This window comes from Diadema antillarum, unplaced genomic scaffold, assembly GCF_040938485.1.
Source record: "Diadema antillarum isolate AM-2024a unplaced genomic scaffold, OU_Dant_1.0 scf00000017, whole genome shotgun sequence".
Classification (NCBI taxonomy): Eukaryota; Metazoa; Echinodermata; class Echinoidea; order Diadematoida; family Diadematidae; genus Diadema; species Diadema antillarum.
Window position 1 is genome coordinate 3,166,037 of NW_027270906.1, and position 24,871 is coordinate 3,190,907.

A 24,871-nucleotide genomic window follows, 5' to 3' on the forward strand; every position below is an offset into this window, starting at 1 on the left:
CGGGTGCCTGTTCACTGGCTAGCGAGCGTTATCGGTGCATTTCCCGGGATCACTCTTCGTGAAACACTCCCGAGATCCCACAAAGCGATTCCTACATACAATGACATACTAATGACCTTGATCTTCTTCCTCCCGCTTGAACTCTGATCTGCTGGCTGCGTATAAATACCATCCACACTAACAATGGAGCCGCAGGTGGAGAGCGAGAGATCTGTCTCCAAGAAGAGGAAGACCATGAAAACCAGTGACAGAGTATGGAGATGGTGACAGAAAAATAAAATGTAGAGTCCCAATTTCCCTCAAGACACTAGAAGATAAGGGGCTGAACGACAGAGATGTCATTTCACTTCGGCTGGATCGGTAATAAATTTGTGAAACTCGGAAGACCTCAGTCATAGACATAGTCATACTAGTTCAGTGTGAGTAGGACCTACTGTTACAGTGTTTAGTGTTGTTACTGTTAGTGTAACATTAATTGATAGAGATGTCACTTAGAGGATCTACACACACTATTGGCCTACTTAGTAATACTGATAGTAGGCCTAGATTAGTAATTTTGTTAGGTGTCCTATGCCACACCCTAACATTTTTCTATTAAACTAAAAGATATACTTATAGGCCTATCAGAGTTTCCCTGCCTGAGATTTTTAATACTCACATATGTGGAGAAAGGCTACATGCAGATTCACAAAAAGGTGTATTCAGAATGCGATTGAGGTATGGTAGGTATCTTAGACCTATGTATTTTGAGACCCATAATTTAATGACATGAAAGTAGAATAGGGCAACATAATCCAGAATACGGTAAAATAGGAATTCGCGTATTATCTACATGCAAAACACTTTATTAGCGTGCCATTTCTTAATGTGAACAGTGATTTATGTGTAATTAATAGAGAAGCACATTTCAAAAAGGAGAAATGTTGAGCCAAATTTGGGATGTCATTCATAGGCAAAAAAATTTCCAGTTATGGTAACTATACACAGCCCAGTCGCTGTACGTACGTAGCGACAGGATTCGCACAGTGTACTTACAGCGTGTGGTCGGGCTACAGCTATAATGGCAGAGAAAAAGGGCCTCGGACTAGGAGTGGTAGACGCTGTAAGTACAGTACGCTGTGCGAATCCTGTCGCTATGTACCTACGTACAGCAACTGGGCTGTGTATAGGTTACCATAAGTTAACATGGAAATTTTTTTGCCTATGAATGACATCCCAAATTTGGCTCAACATTTCTCCTTTTTGAAATGTGCTTCTCTATTACACATAAATCGCTGTTCACAGTAAGAAATGGCACGCTATTTGAATTTTGCATGTAAATACGCGAATTCCTATTTTACCGTATTCTGGATTATGTTGCCCTATTCTACCTTCATGTCAAATTATGGGTCTCAAAATGTCGAAATAAGAAAGTTACGACACTCATCAGAACTGACGTTTGTTACAAATTGGCGATAGGCGAGAAATCCAATTTTACGAAACGACACTGAATGAATGAAAGTGTCAGCAAAATCTGGTAACTCTCGGTTTTTACAAAATACTTTGTGGAGACTCAACTGTGTATATGTTGTCATCACAGCTATGATCGGACCAAAAACGTGAATTCACATGTTTGGTAAGGTAGTACCTTGTTATTGTCTCCGGTACACATGGCATTGCAAAAATGTTGATTGAAGTGTATCTATTGTGCGTACATACATAAGTGGCTAATGGCGTATATAAGCGCAGTTCACTCAGTCTCTATAGTGTAGTGGTTAATGGTGTATGCTTTGTAGCATAGTAGGTGCTAATTGTTGAGAAAGGTCTGTCAGATATTATTGTGGGTATCTTTTGTAGAGCAACAGCCAGCATCGCATTCAAGGACCATCCTGACTAGGCAGCTCAGTGAAGCCAGTGACAGCCCCTCTGGTCAGTTGAGACCAGCCCTCCCAGATACCCAGCTTGATGAAGCCAGTGAAATTCCCTCTCGTCAGTTTTGACCAGCTACCCAGCTCGGTGAAGCCAGTGACATCCCCTCTCATCAATTGAGACCAGCCCTCCTAGCTAACCAGCTTGATGAAGCCAGTGACATTCCCTCTCGTCAGTTTCGACCAGCTAGCCTATACCCGGCTTGGTGAAGCCAGTGATGTCCCCTCTCATCAGTCGAGACCAGCCCTCCCAGCTTGATGAAGCCAGTGACATCCCCTCTTGCCCATTGAGACCAGCCCTTCCGTTGGTACAAAAGGTTTGTACAAACTAACTTTAATTACCTGGTACTATTTTAATACACCTAGATCCAACAACTGTTTTGAACCTGCAAATGAAAGTTAATGTTGATATTTAGTACACAAAACATCAATAAATTGAATAGATAACTCTGTGTTCTCAAACGATGCTGTTCTTATTCTTGCTGTAATTTAACTTATAACATTTTTTTTTTAAAACCCAAAGCTGTGGTAGTGGTTAATAAGATTATGGTTGTCTTGATCATTACTTTTAGGGTTACAAGTTACATAGTTTGTACATTGCAGCCACATATAGGCCTACTATATGATTGTATGTGGAATTATACAGACCCCCAAATCCCTTGCATGTGGCTGGATTGAAAGACATCATAGGCCCGATATGAGGTATACACAACATATAAATAAATAGGGCCTACTTTGTAGATGGGTAATTCCATGAAGTTGGGGCAGTGTCCATGTATGTAGCATCGTGATATTGACAAAATACATGTCAGCATAACTCAATATCAATTATGCTATACATTTATTGTTTGTAGGCTTTACATTTGCATTGAGGCCACACATTTTCCTGGAAATTTTGTGCCATTCAGACTCAATTTTAATGAAGTTATTAAACAATATGTAACACTGTGTCCTGGAGCATCATGACGTGTCCACGTAGCATCGTGATATTTTTAAATTTGGTCCAAAGAGACAAATTATGGCAATGAGCTTGACCAAAATTTGATGCAATATGCATATTTACAAGGTATGAATAAGATACCTAAATATCTCAAATTTCCTGTACACAGTTTCAATTTTAAAGAAAATTACAAAATGTATCACGATGCTATGCGGTGTCCTTTTTTTGTGTAAAACTGTGGAAAGGAGAGTTAAGATATTTAGCTATCTGACTAATCTAGTAATTATGCATATTATATCAAATTTTGGTCAAGCTAATTGCCTTAATTTGTCTTTTAGGACCAAATGTTTACTATCACGATGCTACATGGACACGTCACGATGCTACAGGACACCATTACATATCGTTTTAATAATTTCATCAAAATTGAGTCGGAATGGCACAAAATTTCCAGTAAAATGTATGGTCTCAATACAACTGCAAAGCCTATAAACAATACATGTATAGCATAATTAGTATTGAGTTATGCTAAAATGTCACACTTCGTGCCCCAACTTCACAGAATTACCCAGATGCACAATGAGAGGCTGAGGTCATCCCGACGTCATGTGCAGTGTCAACTCATCAAAAATTTGGCTGGGGTCTCTGTAGGTCTTATTTTCCTTTTTGCTATTTAAGTTCTACAGTAGACAGTCTATTTCTAACATATTTCATGGAGTTTTCTCTGTTGCATGTATGTGAGCACTACAAGATAAAGCTACCTGGTAGACTCTACACTGAAATACATGGGATAGCAAGTTCTGTGACTAAATTTACAGATTGGTGAAGAACTAACGGGACTATCCTAATTGTAAGTCCGTGTTAATGCCTTTCATTGTGTCTGATATACAGATGAACTCCAGTCCAGATGCCCCTGTGAAATGGAAAAAGGACAAGTTCATGAATGCCGTTGCCTTCTCCAATTAGTTGTGGAGGAAAATGCTACTCTGAGGAAAGGACTTGGGTCAAATTGAAGTGGATCAAAACCTGGTGAGAGTGCTGACAGATATTGATTTTATCAGAGCCTGGGCAGATGTAAGGAGATAACAGGTTACTGTAAAAGTGGATATTTTAGCGCGACTAATTTTTTGCGGTCGGCTGGGTAAGAAGAGCTTCGCATGTTTATAATTACGCGGAATCAAGACATCAACTACTTGAACAAATGGCGAGCAAAAATATTCGCATGCTTTTATTTTCGCGCTAGTTTCGGCTTACGCAAAATGCGTGAAAATTTCAACCAACACCGCAAGAAATTTCCACTTTTACAGTAGATGATGAAGACGTCCCTTTGGCATGCATATTAGGGAATTTTTATGTAAATATCATAAATAAAATGAGCTATTTTCATTGGACTTTCAGCATATAACATAATTGCTTTCATCAGTACTAAACTTGTCATTGCTTGAATGATAGTCTTTAAAGAGAATATTTACTATGTGTATTACTGAATAGTTAATTGAGTCTATATGAGTAGTAAAATAATTTTTCATTGTAAATGTGTAGTAGTTACTTTATTACCAACATTCAGTCATTAGATGAGAGATCAATAGAATGTGCTTGTTGGCCTCTATTGCAGTGGAACAGCTAGCATCACATCCAAGTGCCATCACAGATATCCAGGTTGTTGAAGCCAGTGACACCCCCTCTCGCCAAATAAGACTGCCTCTTCTAGGCTACGCAGCTCGGTGAGACCTGTGACATCCATCTCACCAGTGGAAACCAGCCCTCTCTGCCACCAAGCTCAGTGAATCCAGTGACATCCCCTCTCATCAATCAGAACCAGCCCTCCCAACTACTTAGCTCCATGAAGCCAGTGACATCCCCTCTCATGTTCTTCTTTGTGGCTGGCAAATGTTTGAAAACTGAACTTGGATGACTTCAATATCATAATTATGTTGAGTGCATCCAAGTGATGGCAATGATAATAGCTCTGACACCAGTTCTTCCTGTAGGCCTACTGTCAATTTATGCCTTCATTGTGTATTATAGCAAAAGACATGTTAGTAATGAAAAAGCTGCACCTTTGTACCAGGATTGTTGGGGATTCTGATAAATGCACATTGAACATGAATAACATCAATTCCAATCATAGACTACATTCATGTGATGGCAGTGATAACTGATATGACACTACATTTATATCTCTGAACTCTCTATTTCTGTCTTTCCTGTGAGGTAACAACAAACATGTTAGTACTCAAATGTGTGAATCAGAATGAAACAGTGAATTGATTGCCTGGAAAATTTGTTCTTGCCCCATGTAGCAAGTAGGGAAAATAAATCCTGTAAACTCCTAAACTGCATGTGCGTTAAACTGTTACTGGAAACTGAAAGGGCTGCAATATCCAGGCACAAAGTGTTTTGTCCTTTTTTAGCTCACCTGAGCCGAAGGCTCAAGTGAGCTATTGCGATCGCTCTTCGTCCGGCGTCCCGTCGTCCGTCGTCCGTCGTGCGTAAACTTTTTACATTTTCATCTTCTTCTCGAGAACCCCATGACCGATTTTCACCAAACTTGGCAGGTAGCATCCCTAGGGGGATAGGATCTCAATTTGTTCAAATGGGCACCATGGCCCACCTGGGGGGCCCAGGGGGGCCCAAACACCCTAAAATTAAGGAATCTTTAAAAATCTTCTTCTCTAGAACCAGAACTGATAGGGCTTAATTGATACTATGAGTAAGTACATTGATGACTGTAGTTTCAAGTTTGTTCATGGGGGAATCAGGGGTGCCCCCCTTGGGACCCAGGTGAGGGGGTGGGGAGGGGTCCTAATGGGGCCTAAATTGTACATTTTCATCTTCACTTTGAGATCGCCATGTCTGATTTTCACCAAACTTGGTAGGTAGCATCCCTAGGGGGATAGGATCTCAATTTGTTCAAATGGGCACCATTGCCCACCTGGGGGGTCCCTAGGGGGCCAAACCCCTAAAATTAAGGAACCTTTAAAAATCTTCTCTAGAACCAGAAGTGATAGGGCTTAGATGATACTATGAGTAAGTACATTGATGACTGTAGTTTCAAGTTTGTTCATGGGGGAATCAGGGGTGCCCCCCTTGGGACCCAGGTGAGGGGGTGGGGAGGGGTCCTAATGGCGCCTAAATTGTACATTTTCATCTTCACTTTGAGATCGCCATATCTGATTTTCACCAACCTTGGTAGGTAGCATCCCTAGGGGGATAGGATCTCAATTTGTTCAAATGGGCACCATTGCCCACCTGGGGGTCCCTAGGGGGCCAAACCCCCTAAAATTAAGGAACCTTAAAAAATCTTCTCTAGAACCAGAAATGATAGGGCTTAGATGATACTATGAGTTAGTACATTGATGACTGTAGTTTCAAGTTTTTTTCATGGGGTTGGCGGATTCATTCCCCCCCCCCCCCCCCCCCCCCCCCCCCACGCCCTTAGGACCCAGGAGAGGGCTGGGGAGAAGTCCAATACTTGTAATGGAGCCTGAATTGTACATGTTCATCTTCTTCTTGAAAACCTCAAGATGAATTTTGACCAAACTTAGCAGGTAGCATCCCTAGGGGGATAGAATCTCAATTCCTTCAAATGGGCACCATGTCCCTCTTGGGGGCCCCCTAGGGGGCCCACCCCCCCCCCCCCCCACAATGAGGAATATTTAAAATCTTCTGCTCTAGAACCAGAAATGATAAAGCAAAGTTAATACCATGAGTTTGAACATCGATGACTTTAGTTCCAAGTTTGTTAATTGCAGATTCAGATCCAGGACTGCCTGCCCCCTCCCCCCCCTACCCCCCCCCCCCCCCCCGAGTTGAGGGGGGGGGGGGAGGGAGGGATCCATATGCAGACCTAAAGTTTCCAATGTTCTCAGGTAAGAGTGTGCAAGAATGCATGGAAGGTGAAATTGCGACACTCAGGTGAGCGCGTGACCCGCGGGTCTCTTGTTTTTCATTTGGTCTTTTTATGCCTCCGCCACGAAGTGGTGCCGGAGGCATTATGTTTTCGGGTTGTCCGTCCGTCCGTACGTACGTCCATACGTCCGTCCGCATTCGTTTACGCGATAACTTGAATAATATTGACTGGAATTTTACCAAATTTGGTCCAAGTATAAAGTATGATGGGGCAATTAGTTGATTAGATTTTGGGTGAAATCGACCAAAGGTCAAAGGTCAAAGGTCAAGGTCAAATCATGAAATTGTATCTGTTTACGCGATAACTCAAGACTGGATCATGCAAATTTTACCAAACTTTGTCCGAGGATAATGTATGCTGGGACAATTACGTAATTGATTTTTGAGTGAAATCGGACAGAGGTCAAAGGTCAAAGATCCAGGTCAAATCCTAAAATTTATCTGTTTATGTGATAACTCAAAACTGGATGGAGCAGCTTTCCCCAAACTTGGTCCAAGAATGATGTATGATGGGGCAATTAGTTGAGAAAATTTAATTGACATTGGCAAGAGGTGAAAGGTCAAAAGGTCAAGGTCAAATGCTAAAAATGTTGCTATTTCCCCCATATCCATGCCATGCCCAAAGGTATTTTCTTGAAACTTAGTGTAGACATGTACTACTGCATAAAGATTCTGCAGAGAGAGTTTCATGTCATAAGGTCAAAGGTCAAATGGTCAAAGGTTAGGCGAAAATGTTACAATTTCACTTTTCTCGCAAATGGTTCAATGTATCTTCATGGAACTTGGTACATACGCATGTACTGACTGGCAGAGATTATCTAGGGAATATAGGGGTCATGGGTCAATAGTCAGGGGTCAAAGGTCAAGGTCAACTCCTCAATATTTTATGATTTCCCTACCAGATTTCCTACCAGAAGGTCAAAGGTCAAAGGTTAAGGGTCAAGTAAGGTTTTAATGCAAAAAAAAAAATTATTTTGCACTGTTAAATTACACTCTTTTTTCATACCTTTAAAATTACTCAATGCATAAACTTATAAAAGGGTCAGTCAGAAGTTAAGTAAAAATCCTCAATTCCCCAAATACATGTACCTGAACTCTTTCATAGACAATTATAGCAAAACTAGCTCAAGGAAAGTGAACATTCAAGATATTTCTGACAAACCTGTCATTTCAATATTTTGCCAGCTATGTGAAACTGTCATCGCACATTTTGAAGACATCGTCCTATACTCCTATTGGGGGAATCATGCATAATGGCGGAGGCATCAGTCGCCATAGCGACATTTCTAGTTTCCCCCTGTGTTTCCCAGGTGTTTCAGAGGTGAAAAACTACAATTACTCTGTTACGATAAAATATTGCATCAGTGTTTTAAAGTGAACTTAAGCAGGGCTGTCATGCACAACAGTGTACATCACTGAAGGGCCTTTCACACATTTCATTATTGCTCTAACTATTATTATTATTACTACTACTACTATTGTTGTTGTTGCTAATTCTTTATTACTATCATCATCTTCATAATGATTATTATCCTCATCATTTATGTGATCACTGATATCATGCCATGTGTTACATTCAAGTGGCACAGCAGGTCCTACACAGTAGCATTGTCCATCAGCATTTTGGAAGACACTTTTTCAGCACAAAATTTTGTGATAACTCTATCAAATCACATTATTATGAGGACAATATTTTTGTGGTAAATGGAGTTTGTGCCCTTGTAATATTCATTGCATCTATATTTTGTGGCCCCCCAAAAAAAGTATGAATTTTGATAAACAAATGTGTTGGAAGTGCTTCAAACAAGATGTTCAGTTTTCATTCACATAGATATAAAAATACATTGAAATATACATTTTGGTAGGTCCCTACATGATGTTCTACTGATATAATTGTATATGCTCAAACTCTAAACCAATTGTGTTTTGACAATGCAATATGTAGAAGGTCTCCACACTGAAATAGTATAGTGTTCTTTGTACTTGAAGTCATTAACCCTGTGACATTGATTCTTGGACTTTCACTTCAATATTTTTTCCCTGCAAATGTGCAAGTTATTTGAAATTGGTTGCATTTGTAAGGTTCTTTTAATTTACATGTTATAGTATTATTATCATAATTGTTCAATATGATAGGAGTATAATGTGTAGATGCCCAAATTGACTAATGACAGAATGCTGAGCAGTTTCTTTTTTCTTTTTTTTTCTGCAAATGATTACCTTACCTGTGTCAATTGGCAATCTTTGCTTTACAACTATTTCTATTATGACATTTTATATTTAAAAGATGTAGGCCTACATGCAAGTAGCCAGCACAGATTTGTTATCTCTACATTGTATATCACATCACATTACTGTGAGAGCAGTTTCTAAATACATGTAGCACATTTGCAATTAGAACCTGTGCTCATGATGCAACACCAAATGCAAATATACATGCAAAGATAAAAGAAAATGTAAGGTCAGTGTACCCTGGTACACACAACTTCTAATGTAGGTCCCATGTACACATGCAATTTATATGTGCACATGAAATTTGTATTTATGCATGGTAGTATAACGTAAGTGTAGGGATTTATTTTGAACCTTTTATTATAAGTGTATCCCCCCTTCTTTTATTACAGGTACCACCCCTCTACACATAAATACGTCAACCCACACATACAGTAGTACCGGTATTCACATCCACATGCATCCACACACCCCACCTACAATTGTATCACAGACACACCACATATCACATGACATTTTCCACTCTTTCACTTCTCACCCATTGTTCCCTGTACCGGGTAATACTGAAATCATGCCTAAATCACCCAAGCCTGCACATCATTTACATATTATGAATATTTAGTTTTAACCTTTGTTTCTTTATTTGCATGTTTTGTTATGTTGATTTTGTGTATGCATATTTATGTAACAACCCACATTTACATGTAAACCCATGCCAAATTATGTGAAGAATAAACTGGCTACAAGTTAGTTAGCCAGGGGACTCCTTCCAAGTAACACATGTGTGCTGCCCTAGTTTGCTTTTAGTGTGATGAGTGCTACAGAGCTAAGTGAACCCTAGCCCTACATAAGTAATGTGTTAGATTTAAATTCACTGAAATATCACAACAAGATATTACCTGTGTATACAGGCCTAATTGTTAAGCGTCAATTTACCAATGAGAAAAAAATGTGTTCTGATGATAAAAACCCAATCAGGGTTCTAGATAAAACTGAGTGAATGTTGTTGACCTATGTGGAAATAATTGACTTGAACAGATTATTCCTTGTGTCTTTATTTTCTCCTTGTATAGGTGAACAAGACATTGCATCATGCATGGTTGCATTGTACATATGATAAATAAGAAAATGTATAAGATAGCCTCAGAAATTGTTGGATTGGTTATTAGACTATTACAGGTGTCACATTATTCAGTCTAGAAGACTGAAAATGATCTGATTCCCAACATTTTTGTGTGTATCTGTGAAATAATTCCAATTAACCCTATTTATACAGAAAATAGGTAAGGCCAAAGCCATACCAATGACCAACTTTCTAACCTAATATGTGCATGTGTCAATTGTGAAGAAAATCATCCACAATAAATGTTACAACTATTAAAGTCACATGAAATTACAAATACATGACAAGTTGTACCGGTAATAAAAATGAACTATTGGTTAGTTCCAATGCAAGTTTAGATATAACATTGCACCGGATACTTCGAATTCTCTGGCCTACTCGGTACCGGTACTTGTGTTTCAAATCTTTGAAGAAAAAAAAAATGGGTTTGCCATGAAGATTGCATTGAATTGCATGTACATGTAATAACACAACCCGTTTGTGTTTCATGTAATAATTACATGAATTGTAAATTATTGTAAATTGAGATTTCGTTGATTTTTTTTTCTACGTAGCCCGACCATACGCCGTGCGAAGCACGGCAGTTACTGCGTACATGGTACCGACCTAGCGCTGGGCCGGCTGTGTCCGTGCTTACCCGGAAAAGTTTCTATGTACGTACACGCACAGCCCAGTCGCTGTACATATAGCCCGCCCGGCGTCTGGTCGGGCTACGTATTACTTTACCGCATTCACCTATCCCGCTTTCGGTACTTCTCAACGAAGAATCTTGTAATAAATGGAGTTTGATGGCTTTTAGGATACGTAGCCTACCGAGTCTTCTGACGATAGAACTAGCTCTCATAATATCTTGGAAGAAGGACATGTGAATCTGAAAAGGAGGAGTCCTTTGATTTTAGGTTAGCGCTCTCATCAAATGAAAACACGCAAGATCGTACAGCAGCTCGAGCTTAGAAGCACTGCACACTGTGTATGATGCGAGTTATGGCAAGTGAAGTGCGGCCAGCGCTCGCCGCGCCCATAGCACAGCCAGCCGTAGAGCTAGCCACAATTGCTCTACGTATAACTACTAGTAGTTCCGCAGCTCACTCGGCATGTTGGCTTGATTTCGCTGTAAGTTGGCTTGATGTTCGCAGTCAACAAGCAGTATTCCGCAATTCAAATACGTATCGCCATCGTATCGAAGGGTCTTTTTCCAGAAAAGTATGTTTTGTTTTTCGCTTTTTAAAACATTTGAGAAGATTCCGATTTCCAAGATATTTTCACACATGTTAAGTTACATATCTACCTTTCATTTTATACCCAAAGCACCTTCTCTTTCGCATGTTTTGCACAACCGAACACTCATCCCCAGTCCCTTTAAGGGCGTCTGGCGGCTACCCCCCACCACTTAAAACGTCTGGCAATGGTCATTCATTTATCCTGTAAGTGTAACGAACAAGTTCCAGTGGGTTTCATGAGGTTACTTTTTCAGCTAGGCTAGCCTAGCTGGAGTTGGGCCTTTAAGAGCGTCTGGCGGCTACCCCCCACCACTTAAAACGTCTGGCAATGGCCATTCATTTATCCTGTAAGTGTAACGAACAAGTTCCAGTTGTTTTCAAAGGGTTACTTTTCCAGCTAGGCTAGCCTAATTTTGGGGGGTCCTTTTTGTGGCCCTCCTGGCCACACCCACCACCGATGACCAGCCAGACGTGCATTTCCATACTCAGGGGCGTATGTACTAAATTGCTATACACATAAAAATTGGTAACCTTTTCAGCTAGGCTGACCCCCGCTGGCTCCCGGACTAATCGCCCAACTGCACACTAAGATAAAACGTTTTGTGACTTTTTTTTTTTTTTTGGGGGGGGGGGGACAATTGTAGCAATTCAGTCGGAAAGCCTGCAAAGTTGATGAGATGAACCAAATCGTTTATTTAGAGTCAGCAATTTAAGGCTGCGAGTAATCAATGACAAGGATAGGGCTGTAAATGAACCCTCAGTAAAGTTTTTCAGCGATATCCGTCTAAGAGGAATGTAGTTTAGAACCCCATGACTTCATTTCATTATTGAATATGAAAAATGACACAAATTATAAAACTCAAACGATAGATTGAGTAGTAGTAGTTCTTTCACAATAGCTTTAATTGATTAGTGTATTTCACTCTGAAAAAAAAAGATATACTCATATAAACAGTTGAAATAAATGTACAAACGAAATACCATGACGTAATGAGAATTGTCATTAGTAGGTGGAATCAATGCAAAATATGAAATACATACTTGTAGATGGTTGACTTTCAGGGAAAGAACAAACAAGCAAACAGACAAACACTGGATTCCACGCACAGGCATGGCAATGTTTGATTGATTTTTAGACCACTCAAAGAAGCACAAAAAATCCATATATCTTCAATTTCGAAAGATTACTCGAACGTGTGTGTAATTGATTTCAATGAAATTTTGTTTTGTATATGCATATCCCACTTTTCGTGACGTGGCAATCAATTCAGAAGTATGTGATATAATGCGCAATGACAAAGCTTTTGCAACTAATAAAAAATGCAAATATACACTCTTAAAACATCCGAGTTAGAACTGAACCGGAACTGGGTCCATTGGGGTCATACACCGTTCCGGGTCAGAAATGACAAGGAATGGGGTCATGACCCATTCAGAGTCATGAATTGGGTCAGGGTGACCCCACTCGGGGTCTTCATGACCAAATTCCAAGTCATTTTTGACCCGGAATTGGTGTGTGACCCCAATGGACCCAGTTCCGGGTCAGTTCTGACTCGGAATTTTTTAGAGTGTATAAAGCAAACCAAACAAAATCAATTTCGCTAACTCTCCAAACCTATGCTACATAAATCAGAAAACAGGAAGAATGTATATCAATGACGTAATATCTATAACTGGTTTTTTTATCTTGCTCTTTCTGACAAATCACAAGACTTGAAACATGGGTTCGATGTTCTGTTGGTCGCTTCGTTGGACAACTTGTCATATTTATTCCTGCATTGTGACGTATCCTATCGTTTCGTTAAGAGACAGGTGATATCCACTCAAATCTTAACGACTTCTGATAGCGCCCTAAAGCGACAACATTATGCTCCCGCTAGATCAACATGCAGATTATTTCCTTTATCCGACGTGCCTCAAAACTCGGTGCCCTATTGCTTCCAGTCTCAATCAGATAATAATATGTACCTTACTGTGCTTAATAAACATTGGTTACACCAAGGAGGCACTATAGGCTCGCCTTGTGCCTAGAGCCCCGATTATACTCTCTAAAAAAAAAAATCGAGTGAAAATATTCACTCTTAAAAGAGTGAATACAAAAAAGAGTGAATTTCGAGTGAAATTGGAGTGAATTTTGAGTGAAAATGTTCATTTTCACTCATTTTGGAGTGACGTCAGGGATCACTCCAAAATCTTCGAGTGATCCCTGACGTCACTCCAAAATGAGTGAAAATGAACATTTTCACTCAAAATTCACTCCAATTTCACTCGAAATTCACTCTTTTTTTGTGTTCACTCTTTTGAGAGTGAAAATTTTCACTCGATGTTTTTAGAGAGTACTAACAGAAATATAAAATGAGAATGTTCATGAAATAAAAGAGCTAACACTATGAAATCTGTATGTTCAAACTAATAAAATCTTTTTTTTTTGTAGATAATATTCTCATCCTGTGTTTTCATGAGCATGCAACAAATTTATCTAAAATCAATTCCAAATGACATCAAAAATAATGCACTACTTTAGTGTCCATCAACTTGTAACGCAAACGATAAAACTTCGAACAGTTCAGTTAGCTCATGAACAAAGAAATTCTTTCTGTAGCCACTTACTAGGTATACTGGACATATTATTATGGTGTAAAACTTTACACCAGTCATTAAGCCTGATTACCAGTGGAATGGTATGTGAGCTAGTATGTAAAGAGCCTTTGCCGCCGCACAGACTGTAGAATCAGTCAGAGTTGTATAAAATAAAAAAGAAAATCTTTTGGGGTAATTTTAACGACATTGTTTGATCAGGCCAAATTGAAGAATAGAATTGTGACGGTACAGATCATGCCAATGACGTAGAAAACGGCGAAGACGCGATCGACCACCAAAGCTATCTGCTTCCACTCGTTCTGAACATCCTCCGATTCAGTGACGTCTCGGTAATGTTCACGTATGTAGCGCACGTGACCAACAAGCCGTAGCATCAGCGCAACAACGTCCTCTTTACGTTCGCTGCTCCCGTCCCTGCTTTTATTCCCGCTGGATATTCTATTCGGTTCCGTTGTTTTGTTAACCGACGACCTTCCCCCATCCAAATGATCTGCGAACAGGTGCATGAAAAAACAGGCAAACACACAAACAACAAACAAACAAATCATCGTTCTGACAGGGAGGTGGAAAGAAGGCTATACTTAGCATACATCTTCTTTCCTATCATGACGGGTTTTGACATCTCGTTGTCTGTATTATTCAACCCCATATTTTAGTTGCTTAAGTGAATAAAGTACCAATAAAATCAAACAACCAAACAAAGTGCTGGAGGTTTAATCACATCAGAACTGAAATGACAAACTGATGGAATTCGAAAGCTTTACATATTTTCACAAAACAGCGATGTTTGAATTATGTAGTAAACACATATAAAGGAATTCAAACTTCCATTGATTTCTCATTCTAGCCGACTTTTACGAGTGAAACTTCAACCATTCCATTCGACTTAGCTCTCTAGTCAGCAGCATATTCCCTGCTTACATTACAAAAAAAAAATAATAAACGGGGGGGGGTCTTAACCCTAACTAGGCCGGGGGGGGGGGGGGCCTCCGAGGCCCCCCCCCCCCCTCGACGTTCCGCGCGATGTATCGCAATCGCGAGAAGCTGTCGCCGCGACGTTTCATGACTTTTTTCTTTCGAGTCTCCCGCATCTTTTGACTCCAAATTTGCTACGCCCGGGCGCGCGGTTCCGAAGTTACGCATAAATATGTTCATGCATGTCAGAACAAATATTGCTCAAAAACGTGAATTCGTGTACAATTTCAATGCAAACTGTGCTTACAGGCAAATTTCATAAAAGCATGATTATTTTGGTGTTTTATTGATTAAAATCAATGAATAACATATTTTCTTGTTCAGAGCGATGTCGCGGACAAATTTCATCGAAAAAACAATGGGAAACATAAGGTCGAAAAAACAAAGAAATACATAAGAAATTCAAAAAACAATGAAATACTTAAGAATTTTTTCTGATATCACAATTTTTTTTCATTACATTTGCTAAGGACACTAAACAGAATATTTACACAAAAAATGTGCCTGTTTTGAGCTTTATTTTGTGATTTATGCCAAATAGTCTGATTTCATGCATCATTATGCATAAATTAGCATAATTTAGCATAAATGATAATCTTTTTGAAATATTAACTTCAAGGTATCTTAGATGACATCATAGGCAATGTGTGTGCCAATTTTCGTCGCGATCGCGCGGTCGACGGCCGAGATCTGGAGGGGGGCCTGGGAGGCCCCCCCCCCCCCCCCCCCCCCCCCCCCCGGCTCTATCAACTACCTAAATAGCCCGGCCTAGTTAGGGTTAAATCATTAAAAAAAAAAATGAGGAGAAACACATGGGATCAAAGAGTTTGGAGGAAGCCTCTTGTGCATTCACAAGAGGTAAAACTGAATACCTTAGCCACGTAGGTTCATCACAATTAACCATAGTCACCTCATTTTCTCTCTTCAATCTTTCATGTAGTTAAAGAGGAAATCCAGTCCAAAAATAAGTTAGTCTGATTTAAAAAAAAAAAAGTATAATCTTTCGAGTTCAATGGTATAATTTTGATCGAAATCAGGTGAAAAATAAAGAAGTTATGAAATTTTGAAGTTTTGCTAATTTCCGCAAAACAGTTCTTGTACAGTGAATATGAATAGGCAAATGAGTGAGCTGACCATGTCATAACCTCACAATTTTTCATTGATTGTGTACAAAAATGACGAAAATTCAATTTTTCTGTCACTAAAGTCTGAAATTTGATGTTATTCCTGGTTGAATAACTTTAGAATAGTGATCAGTTAGATATATCAGGATTTGAGCCTCGGGCATAATTGCGTTTGAATGAAAAACCTAAAATTTCAGAATTTTATGTAGAAACTATAATAATGGCAAGTTGTGAGGGGATGACAGGCTCACTTCCATTGGCATATTCATATTGACCGTTCAAGAACTGTTTCCTCAAAAATTAACAAAACTTCAAAATGTCATGACTTCCTTATTTTTCATCCGATTTCGATCAAAACTTTACCGTTAAACTCGTAATATTTTACTCTTTCTTATCATACTAACTTATATTTGGACTGGATTTTCCCCTGTAAGTCAAAGCTTTAAAATCGTTATCGAAGGTTCGTCATTCCGAAAGTTCGTTATTCCGAAGGTAGCGTTTTTCCGAAGGTTCGTTTATCGCACCTTCTTTTCATTTTCGGATTAACAAACCTTATATACACGGCAGTTCACCTAGCTTATCATTCACAGTTGCTATCTGGCTGCTCTTTCTGTCCAGTTCGTGTTTTCGTTGCCGGAGCTCCGCGGGCTGCAGTCGGAGAAACCTGGCCAGGGTACCGAGGACGAACACCCTTAGCCACTTTGGGGCTCGGTTGCAGTAGGGTCCTCGGTGGTGGAGGTTTAGGACGGTGACGGTTAATAAGAGGGAGAATGACACCAGAGCCATGGTGGAGATGTAGTAATGACCTTGGGAGGAGTGAAAAAGCAACGAGATGGATACACCACTCAAATGGCCTGAGGAAATATTGGCATGAGGCTGAGACGTTACCGATAGTATTGATACAGAGTTATAGGAAGCACAGTAGGTGTGTTGTCAGTCTAGGATCACAGTAACAATTAACCTACGCAGTAGTATGGATATCGTTTTTGCCTTTTTATGTCAGTATGACGATTGAGCGTCACCTACCAGTATAGACTTATCAAAATCTGATTAAAACCTTTACGTCCCTTATGTATCTTGAAAATAATACGAAGTGTTTTTGTAAATCATTTAGGTGACTAGGAAACACTGATACAGTAAAAGAACGGGTGAAACACGGTTATTTCGAAGGCTCTTAATCCGAAAATGAAATCAGTAGGCCTATCGTTATTCAGGAAAACAAATTTCCTATACCTAGATGTTCGCTAATCCGAAAATGAAAAAGGGTTTGTTTTTCCGAACATCTTGTCGAGTTAGTCAGAAGATTCGTTATTCTGAATAGAAGGTAAGTAGTAACGAACCTGATTTAGTTTCCGGATTAAGGAACCTTCGGAATAAAAAACAAAACAAAACAAAACAAAATCAATTCGTTTTCAGATTAACAAAACTTCTAGAAATAACGAACCCTGTCTCAATTTCCGATTAACGAACCTGTATGAACCGTGAATGTATTTTCAGTCTTTTTGCTTTGGTGTAAAGCGCCTTTAGCATCTAATCAGAATGGAAAATGGCGCTATAGAAATTGTAGGGCTCACACCCATAAATATTTCCCCATAGGGATGTGTGTTAAAAATCAAATTTCAAAAAATTCTGTAAAATAGCTGAGAGAAATGAAGTGTTTCAGCTTCACTAACCTGGATAAGTTAGATATACCCTTTCATCCTTCAATTCTCAGGGTGGATAATTCAGTTCAAATTCTGTCCAGGGGTCCGCAAAGCCAGACTACGAGTTCTTGTCGCTCAAAAAAATCACCCATTTTCCGTACACGTACCCAATGAAATATAGTCCCCTCAAATTCCACTAGAAAAGCTTTCATCTTCCAACCAAAATGCAATTTGTAGAGGAATTCATACTCAATATCTACAGCTATTCAGTTTTTTTGCCAAACTACATCATTGATTTTTGATTAATTTTTTCTTCATTTATTTTGGTATCTTTGGTACGAATTTGTGAAGGGTCTGGGACAGTCCATTGTATTTACGGGTGTGAGCCCTGTATGTATGCATGTATGTATGAAAACATACCTATGATGGGCACAACGCTAGAGGGCGGCATTGACTCTGCGATAAGAAGCAAGAAGACGGTGAGCGAGAGAAGGACGGTGACTCCAAGTGAGACTTTCTCCCCCGAGTCTACAGGGAGGAGGAATCCCAAGAGTGTGATGGAAGCTATCAGGATACACGGCAACAGCAGGTTAAACACATAGTGCATGGACCTCCTGCATGGTAAAATCAATCACAAGTTCACCGTATGTGAGACGCATACAGGAACGGCGAAGATACTACATGTACTTGATACGTGTCTAATTGATCCATGACGGTCATTTCCCCACACAGGCGCGTACTACTGTTCACTCGCAGAAGACTATTTACTGTTTGATTCAACTCGTTTACCCCGGTAAGTGACAGCCACGCAGCTGGTATTCTTCTCACCGAGAAGGGGTTAGTCAAACCAGGGAGGTAGGCCACCTCCATGGTCGAACTCAGGTTCATGATTTAGCCTTATGGAAGAGATGATAAATACTTGAAAATACCAGGACGACCACGACGTGGCAGAATAGTGCTATGGTAACAAAAGTAAAGACTGACACCAATGTCAATATCTCAAACTGTCACCAATGTTAATTTTCAATGCTTTAATTAAAGGAGGGTTTAAAAAAGAACACGTAAAGTTTGTCCGTATCCAACGTGCGCCAAACAATTTGTTTTTCAATCTAGATATAATTTGTTTGTTGCTTGCTTGCTTGCTTGTCTTTAAGACGTCTTTTCTTGAGAAAAAAAGTAGCAACAGTTTTCTCATGTCTAAAAGATCAAAAATTATATGTTTTGATACAGCGGAACTATATCAGAGTGAAGGTCACGCGGGTATTTATAGGCATTACCGTTTCGTCACCCAAAGTGCACATGGGTTTGAATTGGAGCGAAAGTGTTACTCAATTGAGTAAACATTACTCCTGAACGTAAACTGCAGGGATGTTTTACCAACGTGAACTTTCCCCAACACTTACCTTCTGATCTTGATGGTAAACGTGACGTCATAGTACCGAACGCCCGGGTCGTCTGGGTAGTTGAATTGGTTTGTTTGAATAGCAAGGCCAACCATGTCCCATTCCCCGTCGCTCCGAAACACCGTCTCGTCTCCTTCATATCAGGAACCAGGGAATATTTTGTTATATGAGCCCCATGCTTTTATGAAATTAGGTCAATATTACCACTGAACCTACAAAAAGTGAAGCATATTATTAATTTGTGTAACATATACAGTTTGTACACAAGCTGGACGTTGTTTGATCAAATTGCAATGCGTTATTTACAGAGCTGTACTCTGTTGCATAGGACGTTACGATTTGTTCACAATCAAAAATTCAAAATACCCTATAGTCAAACACGATAAACTAGGGATTTGTTTTGACTATGTGTGATTCTATGTTGCTCGTGTGCCGTGAAAATGGGACCAGTAGGCCCGACAATGTATTACGGATACTGACGGAACTGGGTTAGAGTTCATATGATTACGGTACTCGGTTGCGTTTAAAGCAAACTTTTCAATGTAGAACATGGTTTATAAAATAGTGTTTTTTGGTTTAAAACGGTAGTCATGATAACAAACACGATTTTGAAACACGGCTTTGAAATGCGCTGTGGAGGTGCGATTCAAAACCGTGTTTCACTGGAAATAAGGTTTTGAAAGTCTTATAAAAACAACCGAGATTTGAAACACGGTTTATTAACGTCGTATATTGCAAGCGCCATGTTTGACCAATCGAATTGCGAAGGGAAAAGCTGCGCATAATGAGATGTGCAATCTCACAGTCCGAGCGAGCCAAAAACTCTGGATAAACCCTTATAAACGCTCCTCTTTCAAATCATGTTTCAAAACAGTGTTTCTCGGGACGTAAAAACGCAGCGTAGCCTCGTACTGACATGAGTTAACGTCCGTGGGGTCTCTCAAAATGTGTAATTTGGTGGTGACACTGTAGCGATGGATGAGAAAGAAGGAGAAACCACCAGCCCTCATCCCAAACCACACCCATACGACGACCCAGTCTCATCTCACCGGCTCCTTCCATGACGAGTTCCGTGCAATCGTGCTGCCAAGGGCCGAACTTGAGATCACACTGTTGGGTGTCAAAAGGAAAGTTGGCGATGTTCAAGTCACAACTGGCTCTGATGATATGAGGAAAAGCCCAATTCACGTGACCCGTGTGATAGATCTTCACCAGCTTGTTCTGAAGGTAGGGTTCATACCCCGTGCCTGCACTGATGAAAACAGAAGTGGGACAATACTCCATTAATGACAGTAAATGAGTATCTTGTTTAGTCTTCACCCTCCAGAAATGTATTACGGTTAGATATAGCATCGAAATTCGGTTTCATTTACATGCGATATACATCACTGCCGTACTGTGAAACGGGAACGCAAAACCAGTTAATAGTTGGAAATAAATTTTACGAACACAGCGGTGAAAATGTTGAAATGGTGAAAATGTCGTAAGTCCTCTTTAAATAATTAATTAGTCTCTCTACTACCTCAAAAATATTCAAGAACATTTCCTTATAAATGAATAATTGTTTGCAGGCGGTGTTGCAAAAGTTAGTGGGTTTATGATACTCACTTTTTTACACAAAGTCAAAGGTTAACAAATTCTGCGACGAATTTTGTTTTGATTACAGTATCCTTGTACTTCATGCCATTTAACTGACCAGTTGGCAGTATAGTGTCATCGAAAAACAAGGTATGCAGGTCAAAACCCGGAGTTTCCACCATTTACGCGAGGTAATGATATATTTTTTTTATAAAGTTTTAGACAAGCCTGAATAGTACTGTAAAAGGCAGAAGCTTGTTTCTATACATATAGGTCAAAATCAAAATCAAGAGGAAAACATGAAAAATGTTAGCAGTGCGTAATAACACATGCAGCACTCACAGCATATTACCAAATTATGTTGAAAGATGTAAATGATCAGGGGAAATTTTCTTTTGTATCCTAATGAGTGACAGGTAAGTGGTCAAGCCGAAAGGTGATTCATTTTCACTGTTTTCAAGAACATTCTCCACGGGAAATCCATGGAAAAGAATGAAACGGTAGAGGGTCACCATATAAGACATTAGTATCTATTTCTGAGGATTATGAGCTCTTTTCAAAGATTATAGGGCAAAGAGTCAGAAACAGCTCATGTATTTTGAATTAGTTGTTATTTTAAGTACTTTGTAATTATGTTGGAGGGCCCCCAAGAAGGGGTCATCCCACAATAAAAGACAGACACCCACGAGTTTGACATTGAAAAGAGGTCCATGAGTCCATGCAGTTCACGAGTCATACAGCCCATGAGTTCGACACTAGGTGAATAAAGTCCATGAGTTCGACACTAGTTAAAAACGGCCCACGAGTTGCACAGATACAACACGGGGCTTAATGTGTCGGTCTCGTGGGCCTTGTGTCAAACTCATGGGCCGTATGACTCGTGAGCTCTATGACTCGTGGCTGTATGACTCGTAAATGTCGGTCTCGTAACGTAACGTGCACCCCCAAGAATAACAGTGTATAAACCACTTATGGGGCTATACCCTGTGAAAAGAATATAAATGATTGACTGACTGACTGACTGACTGAATGTATAAAATAAATGAATAAATGAATAAATAGATAAGTCAATAAATCAATAAGCCTTTGTAAGAACCCACTGCAATAACTTTATGGAGGACATGAAAACAGATGAGAGAGTTTGAATGATGGTGGTTGTTGGCGGAGCAAACCATCTACCAACACCATCAAACAGCTCACATCCTTTCTGATTGGAATTAAATTGGCTGAGTGCAGGTGCAACGAAGCGCAAATGGACGCGAGAAAGACAAAGTGTGTGTATGTGTGTGTGTGTGTGTGTGTGTGTGTGTGTGTGTGCGTGCGTGTGCTTGATTATCAATATGTTAAGTGATCTCGAATGTGATAAAAGCAGGCATCGATAATCACGCGACGATAGGAGAATTCCACAATGTTTTTGCCCTGATAACGAATTAGCGTGCAGTAATCTCTTTCGCCTTACTTGTTATAGAGCACAATGTCCGGGAGCCAGACAAGATCCGAGGAAATTTTGATGTTCTCCACTCCTTCGTATTCTTCCGGGTTCCATGTTAGGAATTCATCTACCCAATCCTTGAACAAAACGAAACAAACGAAAACTAAATCCTGAAACCGTTCATCAAAGGGCATCTTGAATATGGTTTATAAATTTACTGACAGTCTCTTATGTTAGTGAATGTGATGTGAAAAGTTTTAGTTCAGTTGTTAACTTATTCATGGCATGAAAGAAACGTGCGATAACTTTCAAGTATCTAACCAATATTGTAAATGCACACAAAAGAACAAACAGTCATAGACAGCTATTATGTCGTTCTGGGACTTTTGCTTGTTGAAAAGAGGCACTGAATATGTCTGCGAGAGTTCTAATGCGAATTCCCTCACCAAACGAGCGGGACTCCCATCAGGTCTTCGGGTAGTGATGAGCTTGAGCTCTCGCGAAACTTCCCCTGGTTGTACAAGAGGTCAGGGCTCTCGAGAGGGAAGGGATGCTGGTGGAGGCGACGAGTGTTAGGCGGCGGGGTGTCGGAAGCGACATTGACCAACTGTGTGTTAATTCTGTTTGCAGTTGACTTATAATCTGTTGGACCGATGTTCTCAATTTGGGTCAAGGGTGATGTTCTTTGCCCAGACGTAAATTTTCTTTTCCGATGTGTTGAAACCAGGCTGATAGACTACAATGTTTGAGATGTTGAACTCTTTTCGAGTAATAATTGGCTTTGGCAGCTGCGATTTCTCACTGGATTTTGTTCCGAATGGTGCGCCATTTTTTCTTTTTTTGGTCATTTTTTCTTTCGAAGGCTTTTTGTCTTTTCACTACCGTTGATTTAATACCTGGTGTCATCCATTGTGCCACGAGAAATATGTAATTCAACGTTTGATTTGCTTCAATGAGCTATGCGCCCACGCATGCAAACTGAAGTCCGATATCCGAATGATATAGGTTTTCGCAATTTCGCACTTTTGTCAGTTCATTTGATAGAAGGTTCATTCAATTTAGCAAAAACTCTCGTTATCGCACAGTCTGTCTTTCAAAATTGCAACTCGTGCATTCAATTAAGCGTTTCGATCAATGAAATTCGCACAATGTGGCTTTCGAATTCGTAAAACGGGTATTCAAATTGGCTGGTACTCTATACGTTCATACAAATTCGCCATCACTCGCCGCAAAGGGTATTTGAGTCATTCAATTTCGCGAATGGGCAGTCAAATTCCAAGCATATTCATTCAAATTCACGTCATGCTATTTCTCTCTTCTTCTTTTTTTTTTTTTGTTGAAATAGTGGGAACATTTAAACATGTATTTCTATGTGACTTTTTTTTCACCTACGTACTGTTAAGCATGCAGTCAATGTATATTATATCATATTTTTGACCCTATATAACTCGAGTTGGTTGTTCTGTAACGCCCCTTTTCTTGTCATGTCATTATAGGTCTATACATGTACCAGTACTACAGATTAACTTCGTCTTTTTACAGTCATGACAGCACAAGTTACAGACGTATATCTCAAGAAGACAGAGAAAGAATTGCAGAAATATTTGAGGATCATAACCTTGACTTCCTAGAACTGGCCGACACACTCGGAATAAAGCGCTCAATGGCCAGATACGTTATGACCACTTGCACTATCTTCGGACTGGGAGACTCAATAAGCACATTAGAGAAAAAAAAACGGTTGCCAAAATCTCTAAAATGAATACGAAAATAAATGTTATGATACTCACAAAACAATAACTATGATGAATGAAAATAAAGAATGAACCAAAGCATAAACATGTCTGCTAAATTGATTGCAGAACATGTGAAATTGGACGCCCCAAAATGAATTTGAATGAACGAGGGAGGAAAGCATATACGTGATCACGTGACTATATCATTCTAAATTGAATTAACGAATAGTGAAACGGTGCTGTCTTATGAATTTCAGTTGAAAAGTGTTAATTAGAATGAGGTTAGAGGTAGGCCTAATTTGAATGCTCCAAAATGAATTTGAATGAAGAGATCAAAAAATTGAAATACCGAGCATGTCATCTACGCTAAATTTTGCTAAAGTGAATGCAGCAATAAGGAATTGGATTGAAAGCAGTGCGAAATTGGCCGGGAAAACCTATATTATACAAAATTTAATGATGCAGGGAACAGAGTGGTATGGATAAGTGAGAATAATATTGGATGCGCGAGTTTGACTTCGGAAATGTTTAAGCCCACGAGTGCATGCAGCGAGTACGTTTCAGATTGTTCCAAAGTTTAACGAGAGCATCCAATTCTCACCGATCCACGAAACAGGCCTGTGCATCATTCGTTTTTATAAAATGGGCCCGTAAATTCATGAAATTCAACCTTTTTCTCCATCATGCGTCCGGTTCACCTATGACAACACTGTACAAGGCTTGAGCCATGCGTTCGGATTTTACCGGACGCATGGCTCAGTGTGGATCAGTAAAAAACAATACATGATAATTGACCAATCAGACTGGAAAGATTCTAAAGCCCATCTTATAAAAACATAACATAAGACAGCTTTAGCATCTGATATTTTTTTCTGTTGATTTCGAAAGAAGAAATAGACACTCAACTCCACTATGCTCTCTCTTAAAGGGATGATACAGTTTCGATTGAGATGGTACTTAAGGTTTCCAACGTTTTTTGATGACGATTTTTGAGAAACCTATTATGAAATATGAAAGATGATTTCAAAGTGTATTTGGTAAAAAT

The 24,871-nt window shown here is 39.6% G+C and overlaps 1 long non-coding RNA gene across 1 annotated transcript; it reads left to right on the top strand.

The window, feature by feature from the left end:
* Positions 1–157: 157 nt before the first annotated feature.
* Positions 158–5,780, top strand: LOC139727275 (uncharacterized). Its single transcript, XR_011710741.1, has 4 exons — positions 158–360; positions 1,837–2,224; positions 3,739–3,876; positions 4,463–5,780. It is a non-coding gene; the product is annotated as an uncharacterized lncRNA (long non-coding RNA).
* Positions 5,781–24,871: the final 19,091 nt, after the last annotated feature.